The following is a 17,063-nucleotide window of genomic DNA, read 5'->3' as shown; positions in this document are numbered from 1 at the left end:
TCGGATATAGCGCGTTCTCCAGAGCATGACGCCAGTGGCGTTGATTAGCACCCCTCGATCCCCCTATATATACCTCTTCTTTTGTTCCTTCGTTTTTACATTCCCCCTCTCCCGCCCGACTGCAGTAGCTATATACCGGTCAAGTCTTCTCTCTCTCTCTCTCTCTCTCTCTCTCTCTCTCTCTCTCTCTCTCTCTCTCTCACCATCTGGACGTTTTTACCCTGGCAGTGACCTTGCGAAGGTCGCTCGGGTGAACGAACGGAAAAGTGCGTCAACGGCGGAGAGGGGGAAGCCGGAGCATGAGTCCCTTACTCACGCCTCTACGAGCACCAGTTTACATTTCAGAATGCGCGCGCACACCTGTGCCGCTACAGCAGGTAGCTCGCGCGCGCGCACAGCTTCTTATTGGGGAATCATAATTTTCTTGCCACTTACGTGCTTACATAGGCGAACGAATGCGCGTATGAGGGAACTGTTCCTTTCTTGCTCACGCGCGAGTAGCGCGCTACTGCCGTGCAGCGAACGCAGCTTCTCGTTGCTGTTTTTTCTTTCTCCTCCTTTTTTATTGCTCTCTCTTGCTGTGCGCGCGAGAGTGGGCAGCTTTTTTTCGCGTTTGTCAAGAACGATTACGCGCGCGCGCCGAGAGTCTTAGGCTCGTTTTGCATTCTGGCTCTTACTCTCGCGCAGGCCGCGGAGAGAAAGAGCTATTTTCAGCGGGGCAGTTTATTTATACGTGTTATTGACTGTTGCCATCGCGCGCTCAGTTTTTGAGATCGACGGCGCTTTACAAGCCGACGAGTTTTTTTTATCGGATGAATCGCCGCGGATTTACGAGGACACAATAGCGCAGAGACATAGTTGATTAAATTCCGCGATAATCCTCTTTAGCGTATTATATATGGCGTTTTTCTCGTCGCGTCTTCGACATTATATCGAACCGCATTCCCCGTGTACCTAAAAATAGCTCACACGGCATTCTCTCATAATAGGCATCTCTCGCGGCGGCTAATTAATTGCCCAAGCTTTTCATCGAATAAGCCCTTAACATAAACAGCCCACGGGGGAAATGAGTTAGCGGTCGGCGCGACTATCTCATACTCTGAAAGCTCGCGAATCTGCATAATCCCGTGGAAATCCGCTCTTTTCTCAGTGTCCCGCGTAATGTATGCATAACGAGGTCATTTGCTCGCGCGGCGTTTTCGATAAATCTCGAGCGAGAGAGAAGACCGGTCCCCCGAGACACGATAGCGCGGCGCGCAACGCTATACGGCAGCAGGAAGACATTCGCCTCTCGATAACCTCGCTCTTGTATACGCCGTGTATACCTACACACGTTCGAGATTGCGTGAACGGATTGCGCGGCTGTGCATGTGGAGTCTCGATGTCAAGTTCAGGGACAGGGGGGATAATACGCTTCGCGCGCGCGCACACACACCCGCTCCGCAAATGCTCTGATCAATCAGTCATGTCGCCCGCCAGACGACCTCTATCGATTTTACGCCCGCGAAAGAGAGCATCAAGCGCGGCTGTCTCGCGCTTGCATTAGTGAGGATCCTCCGCGAATGCGAGATCGGATGTGTCGCATATCCACCTCGTCGGGGAGTGACGATGCATTTTTCAGAAGACGCGTTGGCAGGATGCGCCGCGCAGTGTGTATTTTTGCCGCTATATAAAGTTTATTTATTTTTCAAGACTCGTGCACGCGTTTCCTGTCGTTAATTATTGCGTCGTCTTTTTGCGTGAGAATCGACAGTTTAAGTCTTGCGTATACCGAGTAATAAATCATAATTACGAGCGAAAAAAGTGCCCACTTCGTTATTGCTGAGTTATTAATTGCGAATTTCTTTTTGTTTCAGGTAAGACGCTTTTTCCCATGCGATCTGAGAATCAGTCATGGCGAGTGTTTTCGTAAGTACATCCGAAGCAATATTGCTAATGCTGCGAAAACAAGTTCTCCGAACGAGCCCTTCATCTCCCACGAAAACCGCAGCCCTCGCGCGGCTGCTTGGGAACTGTCGTCGCGATCGTAAAACGACGCTATAGGTTAATCGATCGATATACGACGAAGCTCGGCTCTGCGGCGGCGGGAAAAATTCATAAATCAGCCAGGCGCGATGCAGCGGCCGTTAAGTCGCCGCCGCCGTGGGTTCAGCTAATAGCGCGCGGCTGTGTCGCCGTAAATTCTCCCGAAGCCGAGCGCCTATGCGTATATCCTTTATATGCGTGTACGAGCGCGCGTGTTTGTATCGTCATGGGCTTCGCTCGCATGATTTACGGGCTTTCCTGCAGCCTGCTGCTGCTGCTGTTGCAAAAATTCCGCGTGTATCGCGTGTAATCTTTTTTCCGTCTGACTTTTCTCGTGCGTTTCGCTGACAAACGTGTTTTATTAAATCCGGACCCGAGTCTCTAACTGTTCGCGGAGGTGCATAAAAAGTTTCCGAAAGGTTTTAATGTCTCGGCGCGACGCAGGGGGCAGCGTTAGTATTCCTCTCGCGCTCGGTGCGTATAGCTTTCTTCGGCTAATGCAGTGATGGATGCGTGTAGAAGGATTAGATTTATTACCGATGATGGTTCCGAGTGGGATGAATTGATTTATCGGAATATGAGAGCCGTGACGGAAGTCATGGAGCTCGAAGCGTGACAGAGCCATTAGACACGCTGATCTTTATTAATTCGTTCGTCGAAGAATCTCACAAGTGTAAATTGAATATTTGAAACAATTTGCGCGGTGATTTACGGTGCTGGCGACATTTCATTATACGCGCGACCGTGTGGAATTCCTTTGGTATAATATGGACGCAACGGTATAAGCTTCGCTGCTTCAACAGACTGTCCGAGCAGCGTATAACTAATGCGTTTACGAGAGTTTCTTCTGAATCTAAAATTACCACTGCGATTCACGGCAGCAGAGAGATGTTTCTGGTGCTCTCGGTAATTTCGGAATCAATAATCTTCCAATGAAATCGCCGTCAAATTAAATATCCGCACCGCGCGCACTCCGCGAATTAAAATCCAAGTGTTGGCAATGCCATAAGGCAAAATATACACGGGCATAATAGCAGAGCGCAACATTGTATTACGCGAATCGCAAGCGCGGCGTTTCAGTTCAAATACCACGTTTGTTCAGTCGCGCGCATCGGTTCGTGGTTCGAGTAAATCCATCGCAGGAGAAAAAGTCGAAAAAGTAGAAAAAGAGATCGCGAAGCTCACAGGCCATTAGGCGCGCTGGAAGAAGAAGAAGAAGGAGGAGATGCGGCTCGTGTCTTGGGGCGCGCAGAGTATGAGGAAATGGAACAGCATTTTCCTCCCCGCGTGTCACTGGTGCTTTTCGATTTCTTCCTCAAGGGCTAAGTATACGGAGACTCACTTCTCTCGCGAGAGCTGCCCCCAGGAGGAGAACAGCAGCGCGTATAATGCACCTGCCGGAAACGCGCGCGCCGATGATTCCGAATGTCTGTATAATGATACTTTAGGCTGCGTGTACATACGCAGATGCCGGCTACTATAAGCTCGCTTTTAATATTCTCTTTCCCTCTCGCGGCTGCGGCAATCTGTAGGGCTGCGCGAGAGGCCTCCCAAGAGGAGCACCGGAAATCTTGCGCGCGCGCGAGAGCGAAAGAGCAGAGAGTACGCGTTCGGCAATCGGCGCGATGCGACCACTTGTTTCTTGCTTTTCGCGGCTCGCGCGCGCACGAGGGACGAGAGATAAACCAAGAGCTCTGCAGCAGCGCTTCAAAACAAGTCGTAATTCACCTAGCTAAGAATAGCGCGTGCAGTACGCGCCATCTTTCCAGCGCAAGAGCCACCACTCCGATGCTCCTTTTCCCTTATTTTATTCTCGTTTTAATACTTACTTCACCTCGGAGACTTTTCTCCGCGAGTTTTTTCTCAGCGCACCGCTAACGCCGCCGCCACTGTCCCCTTCTCTCTCGCGCGCGCTGGCTGGATGGAATTACGACGCGCGTTGCTTGTGTTTGCTCTGTCGTAAGCTATTTTCATTTCGTTGGCGATGGCGCGAGCGGGAGACATCCGGAGTTGAATTTTTTTCACTTTGTTTACGAGCAGCGTATAACGCAACAAGTAAGTGAAGTTTCGTCACGTGCATTTTTGCTACTCAGATCGAGATTAAATAGATTTGCAGCAAGTTGATCGTGCTTGTGGAGGCAAATTTTGTTTTTGCGTAAAATTATTTAATCAAAATGAAGTGAATATGCATGGAATAAAAGCAAACAGTTGAAAATGTCGTAAAGATTTAAATTAATGCGGTCTTTCAAACAATTGATTTGTTCAGAGCTTCTTATGTCTCGCACATTTTCGGTCGAGAAACCTTGAAATTCGGATTCGGCAGCCGAAAATACTTGTAGAAGACTGAGTTCCGGCAGGGACCAAAAGTAGCCACGAAATATAGAACCGTGGGCTAATACTAATCAGTTTTGTGACCAAAATAAAACCATTCTATAACCTCAAAAATTGATCTTTTGCACAGTAATTTAATACGGTATTTAAAGAACGTTCCAATTCTCTATTCTAAAAAAGACATGACCATCATCTTATTCATTCTTTGATTGGCTGTTCGTTATCGTATCTGATACGTTCTTATGCTTTAATTGCTAACCCCAGAAAGTGCTAGTTGTGGCAAAAAAGATTTAGGTTAATTTATTGACTCTGGAGGGAAGCTTAAAAATTATTTATAATTATTGCTCAAAAGTTTAAAAAGAATTTTGGAGGCGCCGGGTATCGATCCCGGTACCTCTCGCATGCTAAGCGAGCGCTCTACCATCTGAGCTACGCCCCCTTTTAAGACATATGATGCACTTTATCTGATTTCTTGAACAAACATCAAGGACCACTTTTGGTGAAAGTGAAACGCTGGTCTTTCAGGCTTGGAAGTGTGCGTATGTAATGCTGTGCGTTCTTTACTCCGATACTATACAGTAGCCTGCTATACTCGATCTTGGATTTATTTTCAATATGCTATTCTATATAAGCAATAGCTATTGATAAAAATAAAATTATTTTTTCCCTATGAACTTTAAAGTAAAATTTATTAGTTAAATCATAAAGCATAATGAAAACAATATAATTTGGAATCTGTAGTAGCTGCAACAATATGCGCTGACTTAAATGATTTGATTTTTGTTCAAAATAAAATAGAATCATCTAATAAACAATTTAAACATTCTATGTATTTGATAATTGCTTTACATTGTTCGATCAATTAGGGTATAAATGTTTACATACGGATTGAGGACAATTATAAAAATATCATAATTTAAGTTTCTTCAATACATAACTTGTCAAAATGAGGGCTTTTTAGGCTTTTTATTAACTAAAGAAGTAGAATTTGTTTTAAAAGCCGCACAAATAATGCTTCGCGATAGAAGAACCATACAAAAATGTAAAACAATTTTGTTCGTTCAAATTATTAATACTAAGTTTCACAAGGAAGCTGATTTGACTCACTTTCAATAAATTTCTTCTAATAGTAAGAGGTATCTAATGTTACTTTTTGAGAGTGATAAATATTCACCAGACCTTTATTTTGCTGTGCAAAATGTGATTGTGATGTGATTTTAATTTGAATGAATAGAAAATACTGGATTTTTTCTTTTTTTCCGCTTATTTTGCAACATTTTTGCGTATAAAATATTTTCTAAAGATTCAGATAAAAATTCTTGCATTCATACTAAATCTACAAGTGTCCAAAGTGTCCCCCTAAAATATCAGCCCAAAAGAACCACTCGTTTACTTCAAATCCTACGGATAGTGGAAAAATTCCCTAAATATTTCACCGAGTGTAAATTTGTAGGTTTTATTACCAAGTATCACTAAAAACAATATCAAATTATTCATTATTTTGTAATTTTCCCTCGTGAACCTTTTTTTCACGGTTCAAAAGTAATGTGTCCCCTTAAGTAGTTAATTCCGAGCATGGCGAGCCACCAGACTATGATTTTATCATAAGTAAACAGAACTTTATATTTAATATTACATTGAATTATCTGCAAGATATACGGTAAGAATATTTGGTCTAACATAAAAAAACACCCAATAATTTTACAAAATTATACTTCCATGTCTATCAATAAATTGAGCCCAAAACAATAGCAAAAAGGTTGGAGGCGCCGGGTATCGATCCCGGTACCTCTCACATGCTAAGCGAGCGCTCTACCATCTGAGCTACGCCCCCGTTAATAACAACGCACTTGATCCGGTTTTTTCAATCAGAATCGAGGACTGCTTTTGGTGAGCGTGAAAGTGAGAGGCCCCTCATACATCACGTACGAGCTCAGTAGTCCACATACGCGCCAGTGTGAACAGCGCGCTCGCAAAGTTTCCTTTTTAACATTAGTACGGGTTTTTCTACTTTCAGCACCGACTCCACGCTAGGCAAACACAATCAGTATTTTAATATTCTCTTGCATAACAATAACGTCATTTACAGTTATAGAGCTATAAGTGCTACGCGCATTGTCGCGCGGCGTTTGTAATCAGCTAGCGGTACAAAGCATTGAACCTCAAACTCGCGTGTTCCTGAAACAACGATATTTTTCCGCATATAAAGTACTAATACCCACTCTCTCTCTCTCTCTCTCTCTCTCTCTCTCTCTCTCTCTCTCTCTCTCTCTCTTTACTGCAACAAAGCGCGCGTCTACGCACAATACAGCCACGAGTCCGAACCAATTAGCATAATCGTGAATAGCAATTATCCAAATGAAGTCGTTCTCGGAAGCAGCGGGTTCCCACTGCAGCACATCCAATATCGCATCAGCGATCGTATCTCTCTCCCCTTTGCAGTCTCGCGCATAATATCTAAGCGTCGTTGCGAGCCATATCCATCACGCGGGTAAGCCTCGGAGAGGGAAATCGATCCGCTAATCATTCTCGATCGGCGCGAGTGCAAGACGATCTTCCCCCACTCATGAGTTTATCAGCATTGATTAATCGACTCGGACACGCGCTCGCGTAGCGAATTTGCTTTTCTGCGCTCGCGCGCCCATGAATTCATATAGGTATATCGCGCGTTTATTCAGCCGGATCGGCCGAGAGTATTCCCGAAGGAAGCTAGTGTAGTAGCTCTCTTTCGCTGCACTTGAGAAAATTGCCCCATAAATTATCGAGAACTTTTTCTACTTTTCCAACTGCCGCGACGTAAACTACCGTCCAGGCATTGGATTTTTAGGGTAGTACATTGAGAAACACTTTTCCGAATCTCGGTTCGGTTATTATCGGTATCATTATAGTCTACATTTTATCGGAAGTCCTAACTTCTTGCTGATCTTCTCTAGGGAAATGTTGAATAAATTAGGACAACGATTCCATATATAGGCACTAAACTCCAGAGCCTTAAACGCGTGAATTATGATCTTCCTGAGCAATAGCGAGGAGAGCATAAATAATCGAAAGAAACATTCGCGATCCCTACGGACAAGTAGCCGTGATTAAACAAATTCTATTTTAAGTTCGTACTTTCGTTTATCCAGATAAATAAGTCCCGTTGAGAAAGGTGAAGAAGGGCAGCGATCCCCTCTCGGTCGCGTCCGCTTAAATCACTTAAGGCCCGCGAGGTATCCGCTCCTTTGAAGCGTCACTGCAGTGCGGCGCAGGAATCGTCGTCGTCTCCTCTTAAATATGAGCATAATAAAACTCTCGTTTCAGAATAATAAGATTAATACGCGAGCGCGCTAATAAATTACTCCAAAAGTGCAGGAGGCCGTTTTTCCCCGGAAAAATTCGCGACACACGCTGTCCCGCATTGAATGGGGCGTTTTTTTCGTCTGCTCGCGCGCGGTCGAACAGAGTGTGACACGCATTTCGTTCCTTTATGTTTGCGCGCTCAGGCTGGCAGCTCACCTGCGGGCACAAACAACAGAAAGCGAGAGAGAGAGAGAGAGAGAGAGAGAGAGAGAGAGAGAGAGAGAGAGAGAGAGAGAGAGAGAGAGAGAGAGAGAGAGAGAGAGAGAGAGAGAGAGAGAGAGAGAGAGAGAGAGAGAGAGAGAGAGAGAGAGAGAAAGAGAGAGAAAGAGAGAGAGCAGCTCTTTACGAGCATTAAAATATAACTTGCAGCAGGGAGACGCGCGGATAATGACTATGAATGCCCGGCAGAAGGACTTGATCTGCGTTCTCTGCGCTGTATATAGTGTACAGCAGCGCCTCCCTAAAGACAGTACACGCCTGCTCGCGAGGGGGAGGCGCAATGAAGCAGCTATGCTCTTGCTCTCTCGCTGTGGTAGTATAGCCATTAATAACGCATTCGCATTCCGGACGCGCGCGGCGCATGCGAATTTGAAATATGAAGCAAAAATATATGTCTCTCGCGGCGCTCGTGCCGGACATTCGCGAGAGGGAAGACAAATTTAGCGTCAAGCTGAACTGGGCAGTTAAGTGGGCTCCGAGTAATAATTCGAAGCTTATGTTAGAACTAGCTTCCAGCTGAACATACATCTCGGGTTTAAAGCCTCGAGGCTGTGAAAAACGCGTGAGAGATACGTTATATTCCGGTAGTACTGCGCGCACCGCTGACACTACGCGCGTACGTTTCTGATCTCGGATTTTATGCGAAACCAAACTTATTTATAGAAAGTGATGGAACATTTTATGGTGAGCGCGACGTAATTAAATTTTCAACTACGCACGAATATACCGTTGGTCCTTGATTGCGCGCGCAGGGATAAAGCTATATTCCCACGTGGAAGTCTCAGGCCACAAATATCGCAACCACAGAATAAAGCATTCGATTTATAGATAATGCAGCTCTCTGACTCATCCCAAGCCCGCAATTCCCAGCTTCGGGTCCGCTGAGTTAGTCACTGCTAACAACGGCACTACATCACCTCCCTCGGCCACTAAAATAACGCGAACCGGCGAAACCGAGATCTATAAAATCACCCGCTAGAGCGTTTCCCGTCGCGCGTCCATTTCTGGGCAATTTCCCTCCAAACCCGTACACAGCTGACAGACACACACGCGCAGGTGTGACCGCACGAGGTACAGGCCCGTAATTGGCGAGCGTCAGGCGCACGCGCGGGGCAGCTTTTTACGGCTGCTTAAACCGTGCGCGCGTGCGTCTCTATTATGCCACACGTTTTATATTCACTTTTGCTTAACGGTACCCCCGCACTCTCGAGCCTTATCGCCTTCTCTCTATTATATCCCGAGAGTGCGTCGGGTACGAATACTCGAAAGCAGCATCGACGCAGCGCTGTCGAGATGGAGATAGAAGTGCGCCAGAGTCGAGGGATTATTAGCCATGCAGATTGCCTGTCTGTTGCCTGCGAAATGGACTGCTCCTTGCGCTGCAGTCACCCTTGTTCATCCTTCACCTCCTCCACCTCATCCCCTACCGTTAGCGCACCCGCGTCCGCTTTTGGGATTCGATGGATTATTCAGTAGCGAGCCATTAAATACCTGGAGTCCTGCCAGGGGCAACGCCGGCAGTTGCATTAAGGGAGAGATTAATACGCGGCCAGAATTTTCTCATAATGGATCGTCACGCGGGAGAGAGATCCGCCGTATAAAAATTACCCCGAAGCGAATCAAAGGTTATATGACACTAGGTCTCTGCTCGCGATGAGATGCAATTTACCGAGAGCTTAACGTTCGAGTGGCCCTCGTCTCTGGTTTAAATTGACTGTTTAACTTTCAAATGCGGATGAGACAGAATCGAGTAATATCGGATCTAATATTCCCGCACCTTCTGACAGTAGTTTGCAAAGGAGAGATAAAGCGTAACAGGTTTAGAGTAGTCGGCAAACATTCAGAGTATACACCCGGCCGATAAATCGTTTACGCAATTTGCGGAACTTCGATTCGGTTTGGCTTCTACCTCTTCTACTCGTGTTTGTAGTTTCGCAGTTACGAGAGCTGCCTTCACGTACGCCTCGCTCGTCCGGCTAGTTCTTCTGAACTTTTTCCAGGACACGGAGAAAGAGTGCCGCGCGCATCGACACCCTTGCAGAAGGAACTGGCGAAATTGGCTCGTGAGTCACGTTCGCGAATTCGCCGCTCGGCATCATCTCATCGCGACGCTCGTTCGTGCAGAAACGCGCCAATGGAATCGAAGCCCGGAATCATCTCCTCGGCTCTTTTCTTTTCCTTTGCTTCCCGAACGGGGTCAGAGGCGAATTACTTTTCTCATTCTGCCGAGGGCTTCCCTTTCCCCTTTCTTATTCATTTCGTCGAGCTGCCGGTCTTTTCGCCGGGAATCTAATTCCGGCGAGGAATTCGCCTCTAATCGATTTAGCCAAATCGCGAATTTGCCTACTTTCGTATTCTATATTTCTCGGGCGGCCCGTAATTTTCTGGGCTAGTGGGAGAGAGGCTAATGGTCGTACAGCTCACCAGGGTCCCGGTACCGTATGAATAATACTCGACTTTGCGGAATTCGACCGAATAAGGGTTGATTGGGAATGGTATCGAACGGCTTGATTGATTTTCGAAGTCTGCGATTTTTAATTTAAAAACCTGGTAAATCTGGAGCATCGCACATCTGATGGTAGATACTTACTCGATTTATTGAAAACCTGTTCGGAATAGTATTGTCGGATAAGAGTATTTTAAAGTTAATCATTAATATTCGAATGGTTTAATTAAGTTTTAATCACAAAATTTCTTCTGCGCACTCCATTGTACTCAAAAATACCTTTCATAACATTTGAATAAAGGTCGATAAAACTATGCGTGCACACGGGGCACGTACGTACACAGGAAACAAAACACCAAAGCAACAACAGCACTGAGTCAGAAGAGCAAGAAGAATAGAAAGAAAAGCAACAGCAAGCAGAAGAGCACACAGAGACTAGAGAAGCAGCTCGTAGGAGGCTTCTATCTATCTCGCGAGCACGATCGGCACGATTCTCCGAAAGTAATTGAACCGATTGCCCATTGACATTGGGTAAACGGCCCCGGCGGTCCCTGCGGATAACGAGCAGCCGTACAGCTATCCGGTCCAGCATCGGTATCACGCTCTTCCCCTCTCTCTCTCTCTCTCTCTCTCTCTCTCTCTCTCTCTCCCATACATATACTCCTCCTCCGACGATCGACTTTCGACACTAGAGCTCTTGTCATTAAGGCGTGTCATTGCCCTTGATGCGCTTAGCTTCGCTTTCCTGGCTGATGCACTCTGAGAATGGGGTAAGCTGCTGCTGCGCTTATACCGATTGGCTTACTAACTTTTGCCCCTGGACGAGGCCACCGTGCGGGCTGACCCGCTGGGACGATGTCGTACTTTCGCCTTCGTATATTGTATACTTCAGAGTTGTTTTTTTACTACAGTATGAAGCTTTTATAAATTCTCTTGGCGATTAGAATCTAACACGTCGATACGTCTATTAATTTACCGATATTTCTTTGCAGAATAATTGTTCGTAGTATTCTATTTAAATAAAACTGCGTAATTTTGCGAAAATCTTTTTATTTTCGTATTAAAAAACAAGGAACCAAATAACAACAATTTAATATATATTGAATTTTTTACAACAACAATAATGATACAAACTGAAAAGAGAATCGTCAGCTGTTACGCCATGCCTCAGACGTCCATACGTAAAAGCTTGGTCAGGAATATGTGGGGACCTTGTGCGAGCCGCTCACTTTCACCGAAAGTAGTCCTCGGCTCTTGTCCAAGAATCAGATCAAGTGCATTATTGTCAACAGGGGGCGTAGCTCAGATGGTAGAGCGCTCGCTTAGCATGCGAGAGGTACCGGGATCGATACCCGGCGCCTCCAAAATTCTTTTTGATATTTTATACGGGGTAGTTCATTGCTCTTTTATTTATTGTCATCAAGTTCATGTTTCGTAGCTTTTAATTTCACTCAATAATTTGATACGGTTTACAAAGTTATCTTAATAAGTTCCATAAGTTTGATTCACCGACATTTTATTACACCTAATCATAAGTGGAGCCATAAGACACAGATAGTATCTGCTCCTCGTATTTATCTAGCCGAGGCTTTACGAGCCAAGTTTCAACGACAAGTGAACCGTCGGGTAGCGTTTCTCTGTCAACACTCGTAAAAAGCGAGGAGATATTGTTCACTAGGTCTCTCATCCTCCGGCACAGCGAGGCTCGACTTTACGGCTCCGGTAAGTCGAGAGTCGTTCGAAGCCACAATCATCAGAGCCGAAGATATTTCAAGGGTCGCGAGCACGCCTCCGAGATGTCGGTATATATAAGTTGAACAGCCATCCTGGCGAAACGCCTTAGCTCGCGACTTCAAAATGAAGGAACAAAAGGGCAGTGGAAAAAGACCAATTTCCTCGTGTTTATTCCGGTCCGTTGTTTCGCGATGATTTACCTCGCAGGATGGGCACACAGGTTCTCCACAGCCTGATGATCGTGCTGCGTTGGCTGTAGCCTCGTATATCGGCCCTGCATTTGGCTGTTCTTTATATAGAAGTCATTTTGTCCAGATTGCAGTACTATTTTGATTTGCTGCACACGCAAGCTCGATCGCAATCGATTACGCGGATGTATTCTTGTTTACGAGTTGGCTTGCTTTCGAGTTACGATCTGGAAGTCGGTAGAGAGAGAGAGAGAGAGAGAGAGAGAGAGAGAGAGAGAGAGAGTCGAGAAGATTGAGGGTGAGGGATGAGGAAAATTTAGACGGATAAACAGCCGATAACGTTCGAGCCTGAATCCGCTGCTATCGAGTCGATTGGGAGTAAATAACACGTATTTGTATTTATTCATGTTTACTTTTTGAAATTGTTCGGTTAACGAGTCCGAGTGTACTTTGCTCCACGATCTATTGCATCTTGCACTTTACGTGATAAATAACTGCCTTCGCAGCTTTCTTTCATCTGAATCGAGACTTTTCATGAGCTCCAGACTCCATCCTTATAATTCTCACAAAAAGTTACGTAATTTTATTAAATACAACAAAGATTTGAAAAATTGCTCGTCAATCAAATTATCCGATAAAACTCGAGCTTCTTGACCCAGCGAATGCCAGGAGCGAGAAGATTCACCTCCATAGCAGAGGCTTCAATCGGCAAGTCCCATCGCGGCGCGATCTCTAAAAGAGCAAAAAGCATCGCTCATATGCGCGGCAGCGCACGGAGCTCGCATGCATCAGTATATAGCTAGGCGGCTGATGGTAGCGTGACGCGTCGGTTTTTTTCTGCGGCCGCGCACGAGATCCACTCCGCGCGACTTCTTTCTCGCGTCCCCCCGCCGTGAAATTTCCGCGAGGCCGTAATTAAACTCGAAAGTCTCTTTGCTACGCGACACAACGGCAGCAGCAGCATCTTCAATGTGGCCGTATAACTCCTTATGGCTGTTTACGTCGCTGCCCTAGCGCGTGTCGGCGCTAAACGAGTTTCGCCCTTTATGAAAAATCGAGAGCGTTTTTGCGCCCGATGCACGCTGCGGCGGTGGCGGCGACGGCTCTACTCCTATTTATCAGGGTCCGGCCGCGTGCGAATGACGGGACGAGAAAAGCGCGGCAGCGTGAGTGTGGGTAACGGAGGGAGGCAGCCTGTAAATTCACTTGCTGCCGCCGCTGCTGCTGTCGCTCCGCTGCAACGCGGCGGCGGCGGCGCGAGGATATATACCGGAGAGAGAATCATGTCGGCGACCTCGGCAAGGCCTCTTCAAGGTCGTACGTTGAGCCCGAAAGAGAGAGAGAGAGAGAGAGAGAGAGAGAGAGAGAGAGAGAGAGAGCTGCCAGCAGGAGGTATTTCACCACCGCCTTCGTCTTCCTCTCCTTGCTGCTCTCTTTCTCCCTTCCTCCTGGCGCGCGATTCACTCCGTCGCTCTCTCTCTCTCTCTCTCTCTCTCTCTCTCTCTCTCTCTCTCTCTCACTGCGCATACCTCGCGCTCTGATGCAGTAGACGCCTCACTCACTTTTCTCTGGCACCTCTCCTTTTGCTCTCTGCCCGCCTCGTCGTTGCGCTGCGTGTGTGTTATGCTCTGAACGAGAGCGCGGGCCTCGGCTGCGCCAGGATCTATCAATTCATTGGCCTGATACGCTCGTTTGCTCTTGTTTCGTGCATAGGAGGCTGACACTTACGCGCGACTCTGCACCATGCCGCGCTTTTGTTCTCCGGCTGATGATGGGCTTTATGGAGTTGCGACGGATATTTGCCGTTCCCGCGAAGAAATTTCAATTACGAATCTCGCGTGTATAGCTCAACTGTTTTTTACGCCGTGTCTCGAGGCAATGATGAGCCGAATGATTAATTTTTTACCCGACTTCGTTACACTGATGCAGCTTCCATATAATTTTCCGCAAACTTTGTACGTTGCCGGCTGACAATCTCATTATTTTTAGCATAATATCTCGTGACCGGATTTTCGAACGAGCGCGTAATCACCCGTGATCAGCCTGTCAAAAACGCTCTTTCTGCCTTTACGGATCATTCGAAGTGCAAAATACACGCTACACGCGCCGTTCGAATTTTTACCTCGATTTCTCGCTGCTCTTAAATAAGATGACGTGGCTCGCTATAACATTCTCGTGTACCGGTGCATCATCGCCGCAGCTTCCGTTCCGAAGAAATAGTTCGCTTCGTGACTCATTTGCAATACAGCGCATACACGTGGGACCACCGAGTCCATCGCGAGAAATAGCGATTAGGCCCGCTGATGCACTCGCTCCCGCAATATACATAACAACCAACTGGCGCATATACAGCGACGCGTTACGGGTTGGGCCGATATCTGCGCAGCTATAGCCGTGAGAGCTGCTTCATTACTCTCACTGTATACTGCGAACGGCAAACGTATAGATTAGCCCTTTTTACGAGCCCGAAGATTGCCCTCGGCTTATTCTCGCTACCCTGAGCCACTATTCGTCTTTGTTCCCGGGATTATCTCCTCGCTCTCTGTTTGCGCGCATATTATTGAATTCGAGATGTTTGCCTTTCTTTGTTCCGGAGCGTGTCTTATGAATTCTGAGAGCGATGCTCGAATAAATCTGGTAAAAAATTATTTACGATCGCAATAACGCTTCGGATAAATATTGGTATAAATTAATTTGCAAAGGTAACGCATACCACGCGCAACTTGCGTCACTTCTTACGCGAGGAAACATAGTTAGGAAGGCCGCGCAAAAATCGGTGCATAAGGCTCGCAATTCACGTCGGTTTCCGCGGCGAGAGATCTCGTGCGGCGGCCGCTTGGAATTTCTCAAATGCGAGAAGCCATTTGTCTCAGTCGGCCTGATCGCGGACGTCGGATCTCCGCATTTCTGGCGAGTCTCTCCGCTCGCGCGCGCGGAATTCGCCGCTCCAACTTGGCCTACCGCGCGCGTATACAGATGCATGCATAGGCGGTCGCTCGCGCGCTGCGAAATATAAGGGGATATCGTAATCGGACACTTCCTAAAGCCACTGCAGCGCCAGCGGCGGTGGCTCCTTACGTGTCGGAGCATCAGTGGAGCGCCATCTTATTGAATCGTCCTCGCGCGTTGCATTGCGGACTCCCTTGTGAGAGATGTAACTTTATGACCGCACAGTAGCGGAGAGACGGCGGTAATATGCCGACCTGTCGAGATAAAATATTTGCGGCTTTTCTTTTGCTGGAAGCGTTGAATCAGAAATTTAATAGCGATTTGGTGCTTTTTCGATTAAAATTACAGCTGAATGTTATTCGATTTCAATGGGATGCAATTTAAGCGCGCGCGATGTAAATTCCACTGCGCAAGCTCGCGCATTAAGAGTAACAGTAAATTTTCTTTCCGCGAGCGCGCTTCGTGAAATTTCCGACCTCGAATATTTCCAGACTTATTTTTGCCCTTGCTATCTTCGCTCGATTACAAAATATATCGCGCGTGCGCGAGCTATTTATACACACACGCGCATTATATTCCGCGAGCGCGAAAGGGACAGAAGGATGAGAAAAATAATCGCGCAAACTGGTTCCGATAAGTCGCGACTGCAGCGGAGCGCAGCGTATCAGGTAAACCGAGTACACGAGAGACTCGTGTGCTACTCGTGAGCATTTGCAGCGAGCACGTATAAAAATCGCCAAGGTGGACCGGTGCCGCGCGCGTGTAGTCACCGCGAGACTATCCCTATTTCTTCCCTTTTCGGGCGATGTTAGGAGTCCGTGTTCGACAACCCCGTGCGCGTACGCGCGTGTTATTTATACTCGGCTTGTGTTCATTGGCGCGCCTGGCGCCGGCGCTTCGGATCACATTGTCTCGCGCCTCGGCCGGCGGATCCTTCGCGCAGGGCCGTGCAATTACGATTAACTGAAAGTGAGATTTCGATTGAGATAATTGGCTCCTCCGACTGCCCGGTTCGAGTTATTGAAATTTACCGTCGGCGCTTGCTGCTGGCTGCGCACGCGCGCACGGTATAGGGCATTCATTAGCCGCACGTGGAGTAATAAAATTTCACGATTAAGCCGAGTTGATAGCGTAATTGAGCGACATTTTATTTGCTTGATTGAACGCAACTCTGCCGCAATAAGTCCGCGAGCTTTCGAGCTATTTATTGTAATTGTTCTTCTGCGTTGAGTTTACGCGCATTTTTATCCGCAGAGAGCCGTGCTCTCGATGTAATTTCGCTGGGAGTATCCCTCGTAATTGTAGTGAATCTCGGACATCTTTCGTCTTTATATGAGGATGCACTTAGGGGCACAGACACAGATCATGCTGATTGCGGGGCAATCGAGTCGCAATAACGCTTTACTCGATTCTTCGAAGGATGCAGGCGACGTGTTTTCGTACAAGTTGAAGAAAAAAGCGAGTACGCACGCAGATCTTTGTTTTTAAAATATTCCTCGTGCTTTTATTATCCTTCGCAAGTTCGTGGAACGGTTGCGCAGCTGTGTTTGTTGAGGTTTGGACTCCCACGCTGGTAACCGCGTTTCAATTTCAACTCTTAACCAGACCGCCCGCCTTCCGGAGCTTCGCTCGGATTCATTTACTTACCTCTTTTACCGCAGATATTCGAGAGAGGTATTTTAAACCCCGCCGCTGACCATCAAGCAGGATAAAAAAGAGAAGAAAGTACGAGACGAAAGCTCATCAAAATGTAAACAAGAGTTTCGCTAATGCAGTGAGTAACGAACACTCGAGAGAAGTTTGTGAAAATTAAAACCGACGAATGTTTA

At 46.9% G+C, this 17,063-nt stretch overlaps 1 protein-coding gene and 3 non-coding genes across 8 annotated transcripts in view; 2 read left to right on the top strand and 2 right to left on the bottom strand.

Annotated features, from left to right (window-relative positions):
• LOC100678183 (telomerase-binding protein EST1A) overlaps positions 1-17,063 on the top strand; it is a 133,414-nt gene that overhangs the window by 64,954 nt on the left and 51,397 nt on the right. The window lies entirely within an intron of this gene.
• On the bottom strand, positions 4,723-4,795 carry TRNAA-AGC. The gene has a single exon. It is a non-coding gene; the product is annotated as a tRNA-Ala (tRNA).
• On the bottom strand, positions 6,118-6,190 carry TRNAA-AGC. The gene has a single exon. It is a non-coding gene; the product is annotated as a tRNA-Ala (tRNA).
• On the top strand, positions 11,655-11,727 carry TRNAA-AGC. Its single transcript has one exon. It is a non-coding gene; the product is annotated as a tRNA-Ala (tRNA).

The sequence above is a fragment of the Nasonia vitripennis genome, chromosome 2 (genome assembly GCF_009193385.2).
Source record: "Nasonia vitripennis strain AsymCx chromosome 2, Nvit_psr_1.1, whole genome shotgun sequence".
NCBI lineage: Eukaryota > Metazoa > Arthropoda > Insecta > Hymenoptera > Pteromalidae > Nasonia > Nasonia vitripennis.
Note: the sequence above shows the minus strand (reverse complement) of the source record. Positions and strands in the feature narration are given on the sequence as shown.